Here is a 20,879-nt window from a genome sequence, read left to right as displayed (position 1 = left end):
AAAATGCCAAATTAAAAAAAAAGCCCATGTACAATCACATTCCTAGAGTTAATTTACAGGTACTCTGGTAAAATCTATTTCGCAGTTTGGTTTATAAAGGTGTAGTTCTTCGATTTTAATAAGAAACAATGGGCATTTGAGATTTAATATGGGGTACAGGGCCCATTTGAGCAGAGCAACTGTACAGAACTGTATTAGAGATAAAATTGTCACTGCTGTTCATATAGTAACTTCTCTCTTTTTTCACTGTGGTAGACCTAAGCTACAGTCAGTCCACCAAAAGTGTAAATCTTAATGAGGGGAGTGTCTTGAGAACGGCAGTTTATTACTACTATGAAACTGGAACAAAATCACAGAAACTATCCTACTTATGTGGAGTACTATAATTTCATTAAAACAAGAGCAAAAACAATGCAACATAGTCTAGCAATATAATTGTATATTGCAATTTTGCTGTGCCAAAGTACTAGAAAATAAACATTTATGACTTTGCTGGCAGTGGATTTCCATAATGACCCCCTCCTCTGCACACTACTGTGATTTTGTTAAAATAAGGCAGCATTTTACCTTAAGTCTGATTTATCTCTGTCTTTCTAAAAGCTTTAAAACAGCCCCATTAATATTCTTGGCCCACAACAAATGCCAGATACTACTGCCTAGAAAAGCCCTCAAGTCTGTGCTGAGCTAAACATTAATTCCTGCCGTAATCATTTGTCATCTTATTAGTTTGCCTGGCAGTTCGCTTAACAGCCTCAGAGAAACCACAAATACCTGGCCATGAACTTCTTGAAGAAGCGGTTGAACTCCTTTTGGATGAAAATCAGAACAGGTAACTTCTGCAAGAGTGATTTTTTTCATCAAAAGCTTCCACTATACACTGTATTCTGTCAGCAAGATACTTTTGTTTACACCTGTCTCTAGGCAACCAGAATGCCTTCTTGCAGACAGGGAAGGGTGCTGGAGAACTGAGGGCTGTGTGTTTCATGCTGAAATAAGGAATTAACATTTATTTGTATTTATTTATTTTAAAATCCATGCCCTACAGTTTGACCTTCTGTGGCCCTCATTTGCCATATGCAGACTTTTTATCCAGTGCAGGAATAATTTTCTGAAACAGAATGGTGAATCATCTGTTTTATTTATCATTTAAACATTGATATCCTGTTTTTCCTTGGTGGTTCATGGAGGCTTACAATAACAGTTAAATACATATCAATTCCCTGGGAATCTTAGAGGCCTAGAGCAGGAGATAGAAATACAAGAATTGCCCAGTTAGAATTGAACTTCTGCTGGAAGTTTGGGGAATGGAGGGGTAAGCAGTGGCATGGCCAGATGCAGGATCTGCTCACCTACTCCCAGGCCAGGTAACCCTGAATGCCTGCAGATTGGCCTAAGGATGGCTGGTGGTGTGGGGGAATTCTGCAGAATAGCCCTGGGAGGAAACAGTGATCAGGAGTCAGAGAGGCGATGATCAGGAGTCAGGGGTCAGAGAGGTTCAGCAAGGAACTTGAGGCGAGTGGGGTGGGGGGAAGAGAAAGCTGCCGGTTAATCTTTTGGAGGTCATGGAACATCTCAAACCATTTAATTCAACTGATGTAATTTAATTAATTTGAATAATGGGGTCCCCCCCCCGGAACCACCCCGCGAAAAATTCCTGGCTACGGGGCTGTGTCCAGGGCTTCTTTACCATGTGTTCAGACAATGGAAATGTCATAAATGTCTCACAAGTATAAGAGAGGTGTGAGTGGGTGGGAATTTAGGAAGGGTTGCTCCAAGTCAGCAATAAAGATGTTAGCATACTGTGGGGCCATGTCGGTGCCCATGGCTGTACCATTGCTCTGTAGAAACAAGTTGTCACCAGATTAAAAGTGATTATAGGTGAGAACAAAATGGCACAGTTAGCTGTGGTGTTGTCAGAAATAATATTCCTTATGGTTTGTAATCCATCTTTGTGTGGGATGTTGGTATACAGAGATTCCACATCCATGGTGGCTAAGATAGTATTATCTAGAAGGTTATTCAAAGATTGCATTTTCCTTAGAAAGTCTTATGTGTCGCACACATAACTAGGAGCGTGGATGGCATAGGGTCTTAGAACAGAGTCCATATATCCGGATACCCCGACAGTGATAGTGTCTATGCCCGAGACAATGGGGAGTCCCGGGTTGCTGTGTTTGTGTATTTTGGGTAGTAGATAAAAGGTACCTGGTTGAGGTTCCCATGATGGGTCTGAAAGGATCTGTTCCTGAATGCGTAGGGGGTATGGGTGGGAATTTAGGAAGGGTTGCTCCAAGTCAGCAATAAAGATGTTAGCATACTGTGGGGCCATGTCGGTGCCCATGGCTGTACCATTGCTCTGTAGAAACAAGTTGTCACCAGATTAAAAGTGATTATAGGTGAGAACAAAATGGCACAGTTAGCTGTGGTGTTGTCAGAAATAATATTCCTTATGGTTTGTAATCCATCTTTGTGTGGGATGTTGGTATACAGAGATTCCACATCCATGGTGGCTAAGATAGTATTATCTAGAAGGTTATTCAAAGATTGCATTTTCCTTAGAAAGTCTTATGTGTCGCACACATAACTAGGAGCGTGGATGGCATAGGGTCTTAGAACAGAGTCCATATATCCGGATACCCCGACAGTGATAGTGTCTATGCCCGAGACAATGGGGAGTCCTGGGTTGCTGTGTTTGTGTATTTTGGGTAGTAGATAAAAGGTACCTGGTTGAGGTTCCCGTGGTGTGTCTGAAAGGATCTGTTCCTGAATGTGTAGGGGTAATTCCTCTATAATCTTGTTTAGCTCTTTTTTGTATTCCTGTGTGGGGTCTGAGTCCAGTTATTTGTAAAAAGCAGTATTTGAGACTTGTCTCTCAGGAAGGGCATATTCAAACTACTTCTACCATGCTTTATAATGTTTGTCATCTTGAAGGAGTATACTCAAATGTTTATTTCTTTCCTAATATAACATATTAAATTACTTTTTGGTGTAGTGGTTAAGTGTGCGGACTCTAATCTGGGAGAACCGGGTTTGATTCCTCACTCCTCCACTTGCACCTGCTGATGTGACCTTGGGTCAGTCACAAGCTCTGGCACAGCTGTCCTTGAAAAAGAGCAGTTTCTGTCAAGAGTTCTCTCAGCCCCACCCACCTCACAGGGTGTCTGTTGTGGGGAGGGGAAGGGAGAGGAGTTTGTAAGCCGCTCTGAGACTCCAAGTGAAGGGCGGGGTATAAATCCAATCTCTTCTCTTCTTCTTCTTCTTCTTTTGTTTTATGATTTTTCTTTATGCAGATTTTCCATAGGCCATAACAGCTTTCTGCAAACATTCTCCTCCTAAAGACATATTGGATGTAATGTGTTTTAAATATGGAGTCCAGACATGCTGGTAAGTAGTGTGAAAAAATCTGGTCAGAGCCTAAATTTTTGAATATGTCAGCCAGTCTCTTTCTTCCATACCTTGACAAGTCTCAAAAAAACGATAAACATTGCAGCATATTATTGGAGTTGAGATCCACTTGACAAGAGACTCTTTCACACAGATGGACTTTTGTGTATCATGTACCTAAGAAAAGTCACTAGAGGCTTGGCTAGGGTTCCAAAGAGCCACATTCTGTTCATCTTGAGCCCTGCACTTTGGAATCTGACATGATATATTTAGTCTAGAAATGAACAGATGGGCTGCTCAGATTGGGTTTTTGTACTTTAGAGTCCCAGAAATATTAAAATTATTGTTTTTCTACATAGTTTGAATGATGACTGAGTGAATCCTCATAAAATTAGAGCAGGGCTTTCCTGTGCTTAGATGATAATGCAATGTTACCACAATGAGATTTTGCCCTTCAATGGCTACAGTCACTTTCTCTTTTGTTTTTGTCAACAGTAGCTATTCTATACTTGGCTAAAATTGTGATAGTATATTCTATTGTAATCAGTTAGAAGGAATGAGATTTCTGATATTATGATTACAATTTCCCAGTCCTTTTTCAGGCAGGCTCCATTTTGCAACAAAAGAAGGAAATTGGAGATAAAAAATAATCCACCCATTTTATAGCAGAATCAAATCCCAAGATTTTTCAAGCTCTGTTTTTATTTTTTAAAATAATACTTTATTCAACAACTGTCAAAAAGTTACAATAAACGTAGGCATTTGTCAAATATAAAACAATTGTGTACAAAATAAGCATATTACATACAATGCCAGGATTTACACAATGTAACAGGTAATACAAAATTATAATAAAATAATAATATAATAATGATAATTTGTTTAATAAAAATCATAATAATTAAACAATAAAATAAAATTAAGTCGTGGTTTTTTGTATTCCCAAATACAATATTGAGTTCCAGTTGCCATTTTTTAAGCAAAGAGTTTGGAACAAAAATCGGCAACGCTCTAAAAATAAAAATGAGTTTAGGATTTTTCAAGCTCTGTTGGAGCTTTTCTTCAGAGAAATAGAAATGAACAATCCCTCCTTTCCGTAGAAACAAAACCTGTCTACTCCAGATGTATTGTCAGTCCTTGGAAGGGTCAATACATTCATGATTGGATTAGAGGTTTTACCTACTTGGTTTGTACTGCTCATTTTTCAGTACTTCACATTTTTGTATGTTGCAGCAATTTCTATCTGTGTGCACCATTTTTCTCTCACCAGCTCCTCTTAGCCATTTTCAAACACTCTTCTTGCTCTTCCTGTGATCATCATCATCATCATCATTATTTATTACGGTCAAAAATAAAAATGAGTTTAGGATTTTTCAAGCTCTGTTGGAGCTTTTCTTCAGAGAAATAGAAATGAACAATCCCTCCTTTCCGTAGAAACAAAACCTGTCTACTCCAGATGTATTGTCAGTCCTTGGAAGGGTCAATACATTCACGATTGGATTAGAGGTTTTACCTACTTGGCTTGTACTGCTCATTTTTCAGGACTTCACATTTTTGTATGTTGCAGCAATTTCTATCTGTGTGCACCATTCTTCTTTCACCAGCTCCTCTTAGCCATTTTCAAACACTCTTCTTGCTCTTCCTGTGTTTTCTCACCATCAGAGGTAGGATTGCATGGTGAGGAAAGCTAATATATGAGTGAAATATTATGTATGGAGTTCTGTGAATTTATGATTGCCACAGTATAGTTGGATCCACACATTCTGGGGAAATCAGCTCTGTGATGGCTACATGTTTGATCCAGTACTGTCACTTGAAAATATCCTAAAATACATAAAGATTTTTGGAGCAACAGATGTGAAAGTACATAGACTGGGCCCCAGGTCATGTTTAATAGCTGATTTTATTAAATTGAGAGACTTACAAATTAAAAATGGACAAATACCAAGTACTTTCCTGGGATACATAGTTAGCAGCAACCATAGATAAGAAGAGATTGCATACAACTATTAAGATTTTATCCAGATAAGAACCTGAGTGTGCTGACTCTTCTTGCTAGCCAGAATTCAGTGCTGTTAAAATAAAGGCTAGTCTTGGTAGGAGAGTGACCTTTTGGCTGCTAATGACAGAGAGGCACTCAACCCCACATACACGGTCAGCTATGGGTGTATTGAGTAAAATTCCATTTTTTTCCCTACAGAATGTTTGCAGGTTTCCCAAACATAGTTATGTTCTCTGCTGTCTTTTTCTGCCCATTCTGGCAAATCAATTCAGGGGCAGGAGTCAGAGAGATGCCCAGATAGCTATAATATATTCTAACAAATCTGGTAGGGAAGGTGGTATGGTATAACCTGAGCCAGTTTGGCATAGTGATTAAGTGCGTGGACTCTAATCTGGGAGAACCGGGTTTGATTCCCCATTCCTCCACTTGCAGCTGCTGGATGACCTTGGGCAAGCCATAGTTCTGTCAGAGCTAGTCTCTCAAGGACAGTTCTGAAAGGAACTCTCTCAGCCCCACCCACCTCACAGGATGTCTGTTGTGGGGAGGGGAAGGGGAAGGAGTTTGTAAGCCACTCTGAAACTCCGAGTGAAGGGCAGGATATAAATCCAATCTCTTCTTCTTCATCAGATCTCAGAAGCTAAGCAGGGTCAGTACTTGGAAGAGAGGCCGCGGAAAGCAATGGCGAACCACCTCTGTTTCTCACTTGCCTTGAAAGCTCCTTGCTGGGGTTGTAGAGTTGCCAGGTCCCATCTTTTCCCGAGTGGGGGGGATTTGGGGGGTCACTCATCCAGAGTGACGTCATCGCATTGGGGATGCAGTGCCATGCACACCCCCTGCTTTCCCCCAAAAAATTAAAGGGAACCTTTTGGGGGAAAGGGGGCACTCCTGAGCCTGCCCTGCAAACTATGAATTCCAAGCCCCCACTTGGAAAGCACGCCAGTCTTGCAAGCTGCAAATTCATGGCTGGTGGGGCCTGCTGGGGCCACGGACAACTATTGGGGTGGGGCTTTCCCCCACCAGCCAGCTGGCCGGTGTCAGGGGGGAGCCTCAAAAATTGGGGGATCCCCTGCCCCCACCTGGGGACTGAGCAAATAAGCAGGGAAAAAACTTCGTACAAGTAATATCTCAATCAATATTAATGAAACACTCATCAAATTATATGAATGAAAATGTCTTTATGAAAATCTTAATTCTTAACAACAATATAATACATAAATCCATAAAGTACAAAAGGCTCGATGTAAGCACTCAGTATACACGCTGTAAATACAGTTCACATGTGGCGTTCACTCAGGATACTCCTGATACAAAGCTAGAAGATAAATTTCCAGGACAGACGAGGATTCCAGCAACTCCCCTTCTCCCATTCACTCAACAGCTAGCTGCAAGATATTGCATTCTGCCAAAGCTCCTTCAAAATTAGAACCATGCAGTTGATTACTTCATAAATAATACTCAAAAATGATAAATCTAGCATGCAGCTCCAACAATCTTAGATAAATTCTCTACAACACCCTCTTATCTCTACGACACCCTCTTGAGCTTTAACGCACATTAACCTGTGATCTTCATATTCAATGGATATTGTAGCGGTCTTTTCTGACATCCTTTTAAATATTTTCTTATGTTAATATGTGGGATTTGTTTGGCCCCAGCTACTGCTTTTGCAACTTGGCTTATCAAAAGAAAATATGCTTCTTGTACTTCATGTATCATTCTGAATAATGTATCTCCCAAGAGTTTGTTGATAGAAGCAGTAATCCTGATGAAAGAGAGGGAGCATTACTTCCAAGCTAGGTTAATCCTGCAAAAAGGAAAGCATCAACCCCCACCCTTTCCAATTACTGGGATTATACTGGTATATTAGAGGAGGATATACATGGCAGCAAATCACAATAGAATTCACAACAGAATAATCCTAATGCTCCACATATAACTGTTCTACTTTGCAATAAGCCAGTTATAGAAAACTGAAGTACACTGGGGATAAAAAAATACAATCCTGTAACATGGACAGCTAACTGCTATTTTTAAAAAATTCATTCCCTCCCGTGGGCATTATTTCAATGAAGACACTGTTACTAAATGTGTTACAGATTTGTTTTAAAAACTCATGTTGTTATCCCATAGAATCATAGAGTTGGAAGGGACCTCCAGGGTCATCTAGTCCAACCCCCTGCACAATGCAGGAAATTCACAAATACCTCCCCTCCACCCCCAGTGACCCCCTGCTCCATGCCCAGAAGAGGGCAAAAAAGGCAATCCTTGGCCAAACTGGCCTGGAGAAAATTGCTACCTGACCCCAAAGTGGCTATCAGCATTTCCCTGGCCGTGTAAGAAAGGACCAGGAGAACTAAGCAGTGATGCAACCCTCCCTGCCCTCCCTTCTATCTGCCTAAGTTCACAGAATCAGCATTGCTGTCAGATGGCCATCTAGCCTCTGTTTGAAAGCCTTCAAAAACTCTGCACCATCCTCTATATGACAGCCCTTCAAGTACTTGAAGATGGGTATCATATCACCTCTCAGTAGTCTCCTCTCCAGACTAACCATACCCAGCTCCTTCAACCTTTTCCCATAGGACTTGGTCTCCAGACCCCTCACCATCTTTGTTGTCCTCCTCTGGACACATTCCAACTTGTCTATTTCCTTCTTAAATTGTGGTTCCCAAAACTGGACACAATACTCTAGGTGAGGTCTAACCAGAGCAGAGTAAAGTGATACCATCATTTCACACAATACTTCTGTTGATACAGCCCAAAATTGCATTTGCCTTTTTAGTTACCACATCACACTGCTGACTCAAGTTCAGTGTACAGTCTACTAAGACCCCTAGATCCTTTTTGCACATAGTACTGCCAAGACAAGTCTCCTACATCCTATAATTATGCATTTGATTTTTCCTACCTAAATCCAGAACTTTACATTTATCCCCATTGAAATTCATTTTATTTGTTTTAGCCCAGTTTTCCATCCTGTCAAAATAAACCTATACCCTGTCTTTGTCTTCTACCATATTTGCTACCCCTCCCAATTTAGTATCATCTGCAAATTTAATAAAACGTTCCCTCTATTCCTTCATCCAAATAATTTAAAAATATATTTAATAAAATAGGTCCTAGGACAGATCCTTGAGGCACTCTACTTTTCACTCCTATCCAAGAGGATGAGGAACCATTTACAAGCACTCTTCGGTTGCGATCTATCAACCAGTTCCACCTAACAGTCATAGGATTGAAACCACATTTTACCAACTTGTCAACAAGAATGTTATGTGGAACCTTATCAAAAGCCTTACTGAAATCAAGATAAACTATGTCTACAGCATTCCCCTGATCCAGCAAGCTAGTAATTTTTCTCAAACAAAGAGATAAGGTTAGTCTGACATGACTTGTTCTTGAGAAACCCATGCTGGCTCTTAGTAATCACAACCATCCTTTCTAAATGCTCAAGGGCTGACTTTAATAATTTGGTCTTTTTCAGGTGTAGATGTCAAGCTGATGGGTCTGTAGTTATCCGGATCCTCCCTTTTCCCCTTCTTGAAGTTGAGGACATTTACTCACTTCCAATGTTCTGGCACCTCACCTGTTCTCCAAGAATTCTCAAAAATAATGGACAGAGGTTCAGAAATTACATCCATGAATTCTTTTAGTACACTTGGATTCAGTTCATCTGGCCCCAAGGACTTAGTTTCATTTAAAGAAACTAGGTGTTCATGTACTACCCCTATGCCGATCCTATGCACAACCCCCTTCCCTCATCATGTGTTCTGTTTCTGCCATGTTGAACACTATGTCCCTTACTAGAGAAGACTGAGGAAAAGTAGGAATTGAGCAGTTCTGCCCTCTCTTCATCACCTGATACAATTTCACTTTCCTGTCCCCGCAATGGGCCTATCATGTCCTTGCTCTTTTTCTTATTTTGAGCATAAGAAAAGAACCCTTTTGTGTTGTTTTTAGCATCTCTCACTAGCCTAAGCTCATACTGAGCTTTAACTTTCCTAACTCTCTCCCTACAAGCACTGCTTATTTGTTTATATTCATCCTTGGTTATAAGGCCCTCCTTCCATTTCCTAAATGAATCTTTTTTATTTCTCAAGCCTTTAGAAAGCTGTTTAGGGAGCCACCTTGGCTTCTTTAGGCTCTTCCCATTTTTCCTTCTCATAGGAATCTTTGTGATTGTGCCTTCAATATTTTGTTTTTAAGAAACTCCCACCCCTCTTGAACTCCCTTCTCCTTAAGTATTTCTGACCATGGGATTCTACCCAACATAATTTTAAGTTTTCTAACCACCCCAAATGTCAATAGGCTTCTTGCATAGCTCAAGTCCAGCAGTGGTCCTTTCCTGTGGGAGCTGACCTTATCTGAAATGAGGTTAATCAAGGACTTTTTAGTGGTTGCCTCCAAACTATGGAACTCCATGCCTCTGATAGTGAGAATGATGCTACCATTAGAGAAGTTCTCTAAAGACATTTCCGTTCCAGAAGCCTTTTTTGCTGAATTGATCATAGAATGGCACCTGTTGTTTGTTGCCGATAGTATTCCTGGTAAATATTTGAAATGTTTTTGTTATAATGTTAATTTATTAATTGCAAAATTTTGATCTTATGTTTAGCTGCCTTTGGGGATCTTTTTGGCTGAATGACAGCATACAAATAAATAACATTTTTGTGGCCTCTTGTTATTACAACTTTTTCTATAGACTGTTCCATAACTACATGATCCATTATTCAAATATGAGAGGCATAAAACTCTATTAAACATTAATTAACCTTTATAAATTGAATACATTTACATATGATTGATTTAGAATAGCCTGTTACTCTTTTCCGGATCTAGCTAGATGATCTGCTCAAGGTTAAGGTACCTAAGACAGGGCAAGAGGCAACACTGTAGAGAACATAGATGTACTTCTAGCAAAGGCTGAAGGTGAACTGAGGCACATCATGTACTCCTACAATGAAGTAGAAATGCAAACCTCATCTCTCTAGGAACAGGCTACCAGCTCTTAAAGTGCCATTAATTACAGTAGAGTGCTCCAACAGGAATTAGATGCTTCTTGACCTTGTGTTCAGTTGGGGAGACACCTGAAGAGCTGCAGCAGGCTCTAGGATGGAGAGTTTTGAGTCAAAGAAGGGTAGTATCCCAGTGTAATAGAGCTCAGCTAACCTAGTCTCTTGGGATTCCTTCTAGACATCAGAGTAGGCTCCTGGATGCATCTTGGATGCTTCCTTCTATGATGGTCCCAGGACCTCAACCTCCTCCTCATCAGTCTTCAGCTACTTTTTCTAGTGAGTAGTTGGATGCCTGTTCCATAATTATACCAAGATAGATTATGGATGAGTTTAGACATAATTGCAAACTAAATAGAAGTTTTAAAGGAAATCAGTAAATATCTGTCTAAAATGGAACAACTAAATATTGTTTGATTCCTTTGTCCATTTCAATGATAATTGCAGGACATTGTTCAATAGAAGCAACATAAGAACATAAAAGAAGCCAATGTTGGATCAGGCCAATGGCCCATCCAGTCCAACTCTCTGTCACACAGTGGCCAAAAATACCAGGTGCCATCAGGAGGTCCAGCAGTGGGGCCAGGACACTAGAATCATAGAATGTTACAGTTGGAAGGTACCTTGCAGGTCATCTAGTCCAACCCCCTGCACTCTGCAGGAGCATAGCCAAAAGATAGCCCTATAACATACCCGAAAGATGGTCATCCAGCCTCCGCTTGAAAATATCCAGTGAAGGAGCATCCACTGTTGGGAAGGAGACCTCCCACTGTTGCCTACCCCCTCAAGGACCAAGAACACAGTGCATCACTTGCCCCAGACTGAGAGTTTCTATCTATACCTTGTGGCTAATAGCCACTGATGGACCTCTGCTCCATATGTTTATCTAATTCCCTCTTGAAGCTGTCCATGCTTTTAGCCGCCACCACCTCCTGTGGCAGTGAATTCCATGTGTTAATCACTCTTTGGGTGAAGAAGTACTTCCTTTTATCTGTTCTAAACCGACCGCTCAGCAATTTCATGGAGTTCCCATGAGTTCTTGTATTGTGAGAAAGGGAGAAAAGTACCTCTTTCTCTACCTGTTCTTTCCCATGCATAATCTTATAAACCTCAATCATGTCACCCCTCAGCCATAGTTTCTCCAAGCTAAAGAGCCTCAAGAACTGAGTGTACCAACTACTGAAGTTCTTGCTTAGGATAGAAATATCTTCAGAGGGACCAGTAAAGCAGCCTACTAATTCAGAAGCTGTCCTCAGGAGGATCTGTAGCAATGTTGCTGAAGATACCACCTTCAGCAGTTTTAAATTGCTTACATGTGGTGTACTCCATGAGTTGTTCCCTAGTATCTGGTGTACTTTGCATTGGATTTTAGGGTGCAGTTCTGTGGGTGGTGCAGACATTTAGTACAGCAAATTATTTTGAGTCGAGGCAGGATCTCTGGAGAATTTATAAAGCAAAGCTTCCATTGCTCAGGTTTTAGATTTGGACCTGCCTGTGCAGGTTCCTAACTGGGAAAGGGGAGGTGGTACAAACTGAAGCACTCCATGTGTTTTACCTGGAGGAAATTGCTTGCTAAAATAAAAGTTGTATGGATTTGGCCTTGCAATGTTCTGCTTCACAGATTGTTTAAGATTGATGCATAATACACTTAGAATACACACAACTCTTTGGAGGAGAAGAAGAAGAGATTGGATTTATACCCCGCCTTTCACTTGGAGTCTCAGAGCGGCTTACAGACTCCTTTCCCTTCCCTTCCCTTCCCTTCTCTTCCCTTCCCCTCCCCACAACAGACACCCTGTGAGGTGGGTGGGGCTGAGAGAACAGCTGTGCCAGAGCTTGTGACTGACTAGCCAATTACTGCTAACTGCCACCGGGATGGGGTTAGGGGGTTAGGATGACACTTTCCCACTCCAAATTTGAGTTGTTCCAAAACCTTCAGTGTTAGGGAGCATGTGTGGTATATGCCCACTTTTATCTTAATCTGTGTGGGTGGCCCGTGTGAGGTGCACAAATATATCCTTTGTTAAGAACATGAGAAGAACCCTGCTGGATCAGACCAGTGGTCCATCTAGTGTAACATCCTGTTTCACACAGTGATCAAACAGTAGCCCTGGAGGGCCAACAAACAGGACACAGATGCTTCTCCTGATGCTGCCCCCTAACGTTCTTATTCAGAGGTTAATGCTCCAAATATGGAGGTTCTCTTTAGTCACCATGGCTAGTAGCCATTGATCAACCTATCATCCATGAAATCTGTACATATTTCTCGTACCATGTGACAGCCAGTGATGGGAAGTATCTTTGTGGCGACAAGCATTCCATAAAAGACATCTAAGAGCTGAGCCCAATTTTCTCATCCCCCAAAAATTAACGTTTGGCAAGCAGGAGAGTTACTTTCTCTACAATTCATTCACCTCATCACCAAGCTTTAAAAAAAATTCTACACAGTTTAAGGCAACTTTTGCTTCAGTAGGTTAGAAAAGCCTACTTTTAGCTGAATTGTCCGTGGCATTATAAATGCCTCTGCACTGCTTCCCCCCCCCACATTAGCAACTATCATGGACAGCAACACAAACTGCTTGCAAGAGACTCAAATGCCATGTAAGTTTCACATGTGAAAATGCCCCTAAAGCTGTTGTTCTTTCCCTGTTCTTCTTTAAAGAGAGAAAGTGACACTGACTAAGGTAATAGAACACCACATAACTGTTTATCATTCCTTTTTCAAAATCAAGAGTGTGAACCTTTTCAGAAATGGGTCTTAACTGCATCAGTATTGATTTGTCAATGTACTCTCATTTATGTGTCTGCCTTGACTCTCTATACGGTATCTATTTACTGAAAATCATGATACTTCAATAGGAAATCTTATTTGGAGGAGGAAGAATGAAAATTATGTGCAATTTTGTTTCTTTCACACCTTCAAAATAAATTACTTTGGAACCACGGCATCTTTTAAATACAAATTTAATATATTTAGAGACTTTGAATATAAATCCATCTTAAGTATGTCTGAGAAAGGTCAGGCTATTTGGAAACTGGTCCTCCTGAGCCCCTTGTTGGAAATTTAATAGAATTATTAAGTAAATCAGTTCTTTAAGACTTTAACTGTAGTAGGACTATTTTTTGCCTTGCTCTATCCTGCAACAATTCTGCAAACAACTGTTTGAGTAATTAACAGCTGTGTAATGTTTGGAGTTGAAAGGGTACAGCTCTGCTTTATTTGAGTCACAGCACACAGGGTCTCAACTAGGCATCTGTCTTAGGGTCGCCAACCTCCAGGTGGTATCTGGATACCTCCCGCTATTACAACTAATATCCAGGTGACCAAAATCCATTCATCTGGAGAAAATGGCTGCTTTGGAAGGAGGCCTCTATGGCATTATCCCTCTCCTCCCCAAATTTTGCCCTCCTCAGGCTCCACTCCAAAATCTCCTGGTATTTCCCATCCCAACCCAGAGCTGTATCAGAGAGTTGCAGTTACAAGAGAAACCATTGCCTGTAGAATTCTCTATTACATTTTTATCCCCCACCCTTCCTCCAAGAAGCTCAGGGTGTCTCCCTTTCCAATTTTATCTATCTTATTTTTCAGAATGTCTCCTTCATTGCAGCACATAAAGATACCCTAGTTTATTTCAGATCTGAACCTGGCACTCTGCTGATGCCTACCATATGCAGAATGTGTGCATACAGAATCTTGGTGATTTGTGTACAATGTGAGAATCAGGAATTTTACAAGGATAATTCGTTTCTGATCATTGTCCTAATCTCCTGCACAATTTCCTTTATCTTTTTAAATATGATTCATCTTTGTGGAATGATCAGACCTGGATGCTAAAATGCTGTGCTTTTTTAAAAACTGCAAATTTATCCACACTCTGGAATAAACCCAAGTTAATTCAGTGGGATTTGTTTCTAAGCAGTGCATAATACTGGGTTGCTCTTTTTATGTATGAACAAGTGAATACTGCTTCATGTCATACATAGTGCAATCCTGAAAACAAGTTTCCTGGGAGGAAGCCTCATTGAATAGACCCAAGGAGAAAAAGGATTTCTCTCACATATTTTGAGAATATACCTACTTTCAACTGTGTATTGGCAGTCCTTAACAAGGTGCCTGAAGCAACATACCATAAGCCATAATAAACAAAGAAATAACTTTTCACATCTTCCCAAGTGGCAGATGTTTTTAACATCTGTTGGCAGTAAACACAGTTCCAGAACCTGTTAAATACGAAGTCTAGTACTACATAGTTATTGCCACATCCATATGTTGTGCATAGTGGTGTAGGGTTAGTTTTGCCTACAGATACTACAGAAATCATCTGAGGACCTTGTAGTATTCCTTTTTAATATGTACACAGATAATTTTAAATTCTGGCAGCTGTTCTACATTGGCATGAATGGTTTGTTGTGATCCATAAAACATTTTTGAGGTTTTTTTGGGGGGGGGATCCTCTTTTTTTAAAAAAAATCTTTATTTTTATGTGTATTACATGTTAACTTTTGTCCCGTACATTACATATTGCTTTATAAACCCTCTCCCTCCCCCCCCCTTCCCTTGCTATTCCAGTTCACTAGGCCTTTAATCCTAGCCACGGGCACAAAGTCCGAATCTTGCACTGAATGTCTTTTCTTCCTTCTGTTAGTATCCATTCTAGGTAGGTCTTCCATTTCATTCTGATTTCTGTGGTCTTTTCTGCCCATTTTGGGGGGGAATCCTCATTTAAAGTGCAAGATAGCTAACAGGCACATTAGGTAAGGATGGCAAGATATATTTACAGCAATTTGAAGTAAGGTGATGACTGAATGGAATTTGACAGCAGTTGCAGCAGCACAAATGTGGCCTATTTTTTGTGAGTAGTAAAAGATTAGAAAAGTCTCCATCTTACGATCTAAAGCACACTGATTATTTATCATCCTTTCTTAATAGAGGACACTGTTGCTCCTTTCAAGTCTAACAAAATAATTATAATCTATTCAATGGTTTTGCAGTTATAATCCAAAAAATGCTTACAGTTCCTGGAAAGAGTTTCATTTGCTTGAGTGGCCCCAAATAGGAAATTAGATTGACATAAAATCAGAAATGTTTCAGCACAACTCAGGTTACTGGCAGGTTTTGAGGAGCTTGAGCTAAGAGCACCCAGGATAGGAAGCACCAAGGTATATTTGCAACTTGAATCTGACTCTAGTACTCTAAATTGTTAGATTTGGTGAGGAGGAAAGATGGATGGAAGAAGGGAAGGTTGGCTTTTCAGAGCTGTTTGTGACTAACTTTCAGAAATGAATGAGAAAGCCTACAACAGTGTAGTGTAGGGGTTAGAGTGTCAGACTAGGACCTGAGAGACTCAGGTTCAAACCCCCATTCTGCCATGAAAGCTGGCTGGTGACTGGCTCCTCACAGACTCTCACCCTAACCTACATTACAGGGTGGTTGTGATGCTAAAATGCAGAAGAGAACAATGTAAGCCCCTTTGGGTCCCCATTAGGGAAAAGTCAAAGCATAAACAAACCCATAAATTTCAATTGCACCGGGATTTCCAGAACACAGGAAGAGTACTTTGATACAAAAATAAACCAGTTGAATTACTATGGCTAGAGAATCCATTTCACAAATAAAGAATAATCAGCACTCCCAGGAAACACCAATTTTTATAGTCAATTGTGGAGCTGAATTGGAGAGAGGGCTTGCTGGAGTACAGCCCCTCAGCTTGTTTTCAGTGCTGGTTCTCAGCTGCAAAGTACGTATAAAATAATGATTAAAATGAAGTCTCTGATGTGCTCATCAGAAACACATATAAGCAGGCACACATATGCACAAATGGTGTGCATTGCCTTGTCCTTTTTATCTAAGTAACAACATCTAAGTTTTGATTTCCAGCCATTCTGGCAATGCATTCTTTGCCATTGGACTGAGAAACTGAAGGCTCTAACTATTCGACAGATTGTTACTTCCAAGTAAATCTTCAGACTATACTCTTACTATCTGATACCAAAGAGCTGTTACAGCAAAATTCTTTTTAAAATTCCAGCATTGTCCTAACAGAAGGGAATGAGCCATGGAATGCAATGAATGACCACCATGCAATCAAGAAAGGGATCATCTTGAGTAGTCTGCACACATTTTATTCCTGGATTCTGAACAATCATATTATGTCCAAGAGCTTACATGTAGTGTTTGAAGTCTAAAGATCAAAACTGGGAAACATTTACAATGAAAGATGGTACACAGCAGGTTCCCTCAGCATGTGACATCCTGCTTCTACCAAATAAATGCGCACCTGCAGGCTTGTCTATGTACATTACTGTCACTTGGACAAAAATGGCTACTGATCGGTGGGCAACAGTCTGGCTAAGGCTTTACTGGCATGTGAATAGAATAAATTTCCTGTGCACTAGCTAGTCCACTACCTGAGACAATGTCTGGTTATCATTACTATATATCTACACAATGTGTTGCTGTGTTTTTTAAAATTATGATAATTCAGCGTTAAGTTTTTACCAGACCCCCTAACAACTGAAAGGATCTTGTGCTGCGGGATGGGGGTTAGGGCCACTTCCCCCCAAACAGCTTCCCTCCCTCTAGCTTAGTCTTAGGCTGATGGCACACATCCTCCAACTCTGGGGTTGCCAACTCTACCTTGGGAAATTCCTGGATATTTAGGGGTAGATTCTGTGGAGGGTACAGTTTGGTGAAGGGTCACCAAGGAACAATGTAATGCAATAGAGTCTACCTTCCAAAGCTGGCATTTTCTTCGGGGGAAATGATTTCTGCAGTATGGAGATCAGATTTAATTCTGGGGAGGGCATCTTCAGACCCCACATGGAGGCTGGCAACTCTATCTGATTCAGATTTCCATTCCCTATTAGCCTTAGGTTTCATAGAAGCATGTGCCAGACCCTGGCTTCCATTCCTCCTAACAACTACCCATTTGCACTGTAGTCTTCTTCTGCCAGGGGTCTATGGCAGCAGAAAGGCAGTATACTTTTCTTTTGGATACCTTTTTTCCCTCCATACCTGAGGATTCCTTTCAGGTGTACACACATCTGCAGGTGGTCCCATTTTGCTGTTCTGGTGGCTGGCATAATGCCAGCCAGTTGCGGTTTGAGGGAATAGTGAATATTTAACGGTTCATAACAGATTGCTCACAGAGATGTCACTGCTTTGAAAGTCTGTGTAGCAGGCACTGGTTATATAATACTATGACTTGGCATGTGTTTGCCACTTTACACTGCTCAAAGCACCTAATATGCATTATCTGGCTGATCGTGACTACAGCCTCATAAGGGAAGGTAATTGCTACTGTAACAGAATGGGGCAGAATGTAATGGAAGGATGGGGCAATTCTTTTTTCCAGTTACCCCTCCAACTCTCCCCTCCTGCTGTTCTTTGGAGTCCCCTGTACCCAGGAACAGCATTTCAGGGGGTATTTTGGGGCTGCAGTGAGAGGTAAGAGGCAAGCAAGTTGTGCTTTACTGATTAACTCCCCTCTGCCCATGGAATTGTTCAGTGGGATCCAAAGCCACAATGCCCATAATGAAGGCTGGAGCATGATAGTGTGGCTTGTCAAGGCCTCTGAATGTAGTCATGGCTAAGGGAAAATGTGAATCAGAGACTTCCCAGCTTGAACTCTTATCCTCTACACTGAGCTGTGAAGAAAATACAATGCATAGTTACTCTATATTATGCTGAAGACCATTTTAACTGATTTTGTTTGGGAATTACTGGATCATTTAAACATCATGGAGCTGATAACATTATTTTAAGTTAGATAAAGATTTTAAAAGTCTTAGCACGTATGTATGCCTTCCCTCAGAAATCCATATTTCTAGCAAGCAGTGATGAATGAAATGGAGATGCTGGAAAGACTTGCTGCGAACCTTTTTTATAAACATGCAGTGTATGCATTTGTGCTGCTGCAGCATTATTAAGAGATCCATATTTTTAATTAACATTTCTAGTCAGTCTACTGTCACCAAAACCTTTGGTTTATGGGGTAACCTGCTTAATGAGCTGCATTCAGGAAATATCCCACAAAATGTTACCAGGATGCCCTTCATTTTCTGCAGGCTGCAGTTCAAGAATATGAATGCGAATTAGGTAAATACATTTTTACATATTCCATTTCAAGGGCTCAAGATTAGAATCAAAATCAAAGGCTGGAAAGACTTGCTGCGAACCTTTTTTATAAACATGCAGTGTATGCATTTGTGCTGCTGCAGCATTATTAAGAGATCCATATTTTTAATTAACATTTCTAGTCAGTCTACTGTCACCAAAACCTTTGGTTTATGGGGTAACCTGCTTAATGAGCTGCATTCAGGAAATATCCCACAAAATGTTACCAGGATGCCCTTCATTTTTTGCAGGCTGCAGTTCAAGAATATGAATTTGAATTAGGTAAATACATTTTTACATACCGTATTGCATTTCAAGGGCTCAAGATCAGAATCAAAATCAAATTACTATGAGTGAAAGTTGCATAGTAACATCCTACCAAGCTAATGTGTTGTATGGTAATAAAATGGACAAAGGATGATTTTATGAGATGCCCTAGATAACCATAAGAATCAGATTTACTAAAGGCCATGCACTACCAAGCAAGCTATATTGGCACAATCCTGACCCTTTCCTAGTTCCCTAGAAATATTCTAAATAAATAATAAATAAAAAATAGCAGTAAGATTTAAAGAGATTGGAACTGTAGTAGGAAGGCTTTACCAGGCATAAATAGTCACTATAGTTTCTCTTCTGCAAGCTGCTCTGTGAGCATCTAGGTATGTACCTCTATAGACTAATTTATTTATTATAGAGATTACAACTCTACCAGCAATGCTTGATCACCTGCCAACTTGGCTCATATCCTGGTTGCAGATTGTAATCATGGGAGCGAAACATTCAACACACTGTTCATATGCACCTAGACAAGCTGAAAGAGTCCAGTTGCGGGCCGGGGTGAGGGTTGGGAGAGAACAAGCTGAAACAGAAGAGAAAGTGGGGATTTACTTTGATCAGTTTATTTATTTATTTTTCTGCTTGCCCATTGTTGGTGGGCAAGGTTTATTAGTTTTTTAAAGAGTTATATAAAACAAAAAGAGAGAGAGCTATCACGGCTGGTCTTCGGTGCTTCCTGCGTTAGGACAATTCTGACTCCACACCCATTGTTGCAGCAAATGGGGGGCTCAGATATAAAAGTCCTCTGCAATCAGTTCGTACTCCCGATGAACTGATGGGACCAAGGAGAACCAAGGTAAAGGTAAAGGTTTCCCTTGCTCGAAAGCCAGTCGAATCCGACTCTAGGGTTGTGGTGCTCATCTCCGTTTCAAAGCCGAAGAGCCAGCGCTGTCCGAAGACGTTTCCGTTGTCATGTGGCCGTTGGTGAGTCTCATCGCTGCACTGTTGCCCCGCCTTCTCTACTTTGATCAGTTTAGATATGCATACCAGAGCTCATATTTTAGGCTAACTGTACAATCAAAGGGACATATTGCTGACAGTAAGCCCACTGAGTAGGATTCTGAGTAGATCTGCTTAGGACTGCACTATTAATCACAAAAAGGAGTCTTGAGTAACATTCCACCCTACTGGAACATATAGTTTTAATCATAACTTTCCTTTGAATCTCTTTGAGTTCAACATCATATTTACTGAATTGTGATACCCAAAACTACTCATAATAATCCAATTCAGGTGGAAATAACTACTACTTGTGGCATATATTTAATTCAGGTATAATATCAAAACTATTAGCACAATTATCTTCCTTCATGGCAAATCATCTATAGAAAATTAATACAACTATAAAGGAGAATCAAGTTCAAACAAACTGTAGGAAAAGTTTTATGTTATCTGAATTGTATCTGTTTTAAGGGTACATTGTGGATGAAGTTCTGGAAGGGTAGCATTGCTCCTAGTTATAAAGCCATTATCTTTATTACACCTGGATTCTAGAATTCTTAGCATTGTTTTCCCCACATTCAATGTACCTGAACTCTTCCCATAGCAAGGGGGAGATGAGGCAGGGGTGCCCAGTCCCATTTCTTCAATATGATTTGCTGTTAGAGCCATGAGCATGTACAGTTGGGAAGCATTACCGAACACTAGGAATAACATTAGTAGATTAAGGATATAAGAGTCTACTTTATGCCAAATTATGCTTTATTAGTATCTAAGTCCCTGAGTGTATTAATCAAATAAAAACAGACATGTATTGGTGATGGTGAAATTGCTTAGATTTTAAATTATGGGAAGAGGTTAATACAAACTAAAATAAACACTATCATGGGACTATTAATATTTCAACTAATGATTTCCACCAAAATCAATGAAGTACTACACACCTTGTGGGTTAGTAAAAGACCTAGAATTTCCATTTTTAAGATGTGTTTGCCTACAAAGCATTTCCAGATATAGTTACTTATTGTTTTCCAATACCCTCCAGCACTTACACTTAGGACTATTGTGCATGAGTATTTTCCCTTGCTTTCAC

Source organism: Gekko japonicus, unplaced genomic scaffold (genome assembly GCF_001447785.1).
Source record: "Gekko japonicus isolate JY-2015 unplaced genomic scaffold, Gekko_japonicus_V1.1 scaffold1858, whole genome shotgun sequence".
In the NCBI taxonomy this organism is placed as follows: Eukaryota; Metazoa; Chordata; class Lepidosauria; order Squamata; family Gekkonidae; genus Gekko; species Gekko japonicus.
This window is presented reverse-complemented; position numbering follows the sequence as displayed.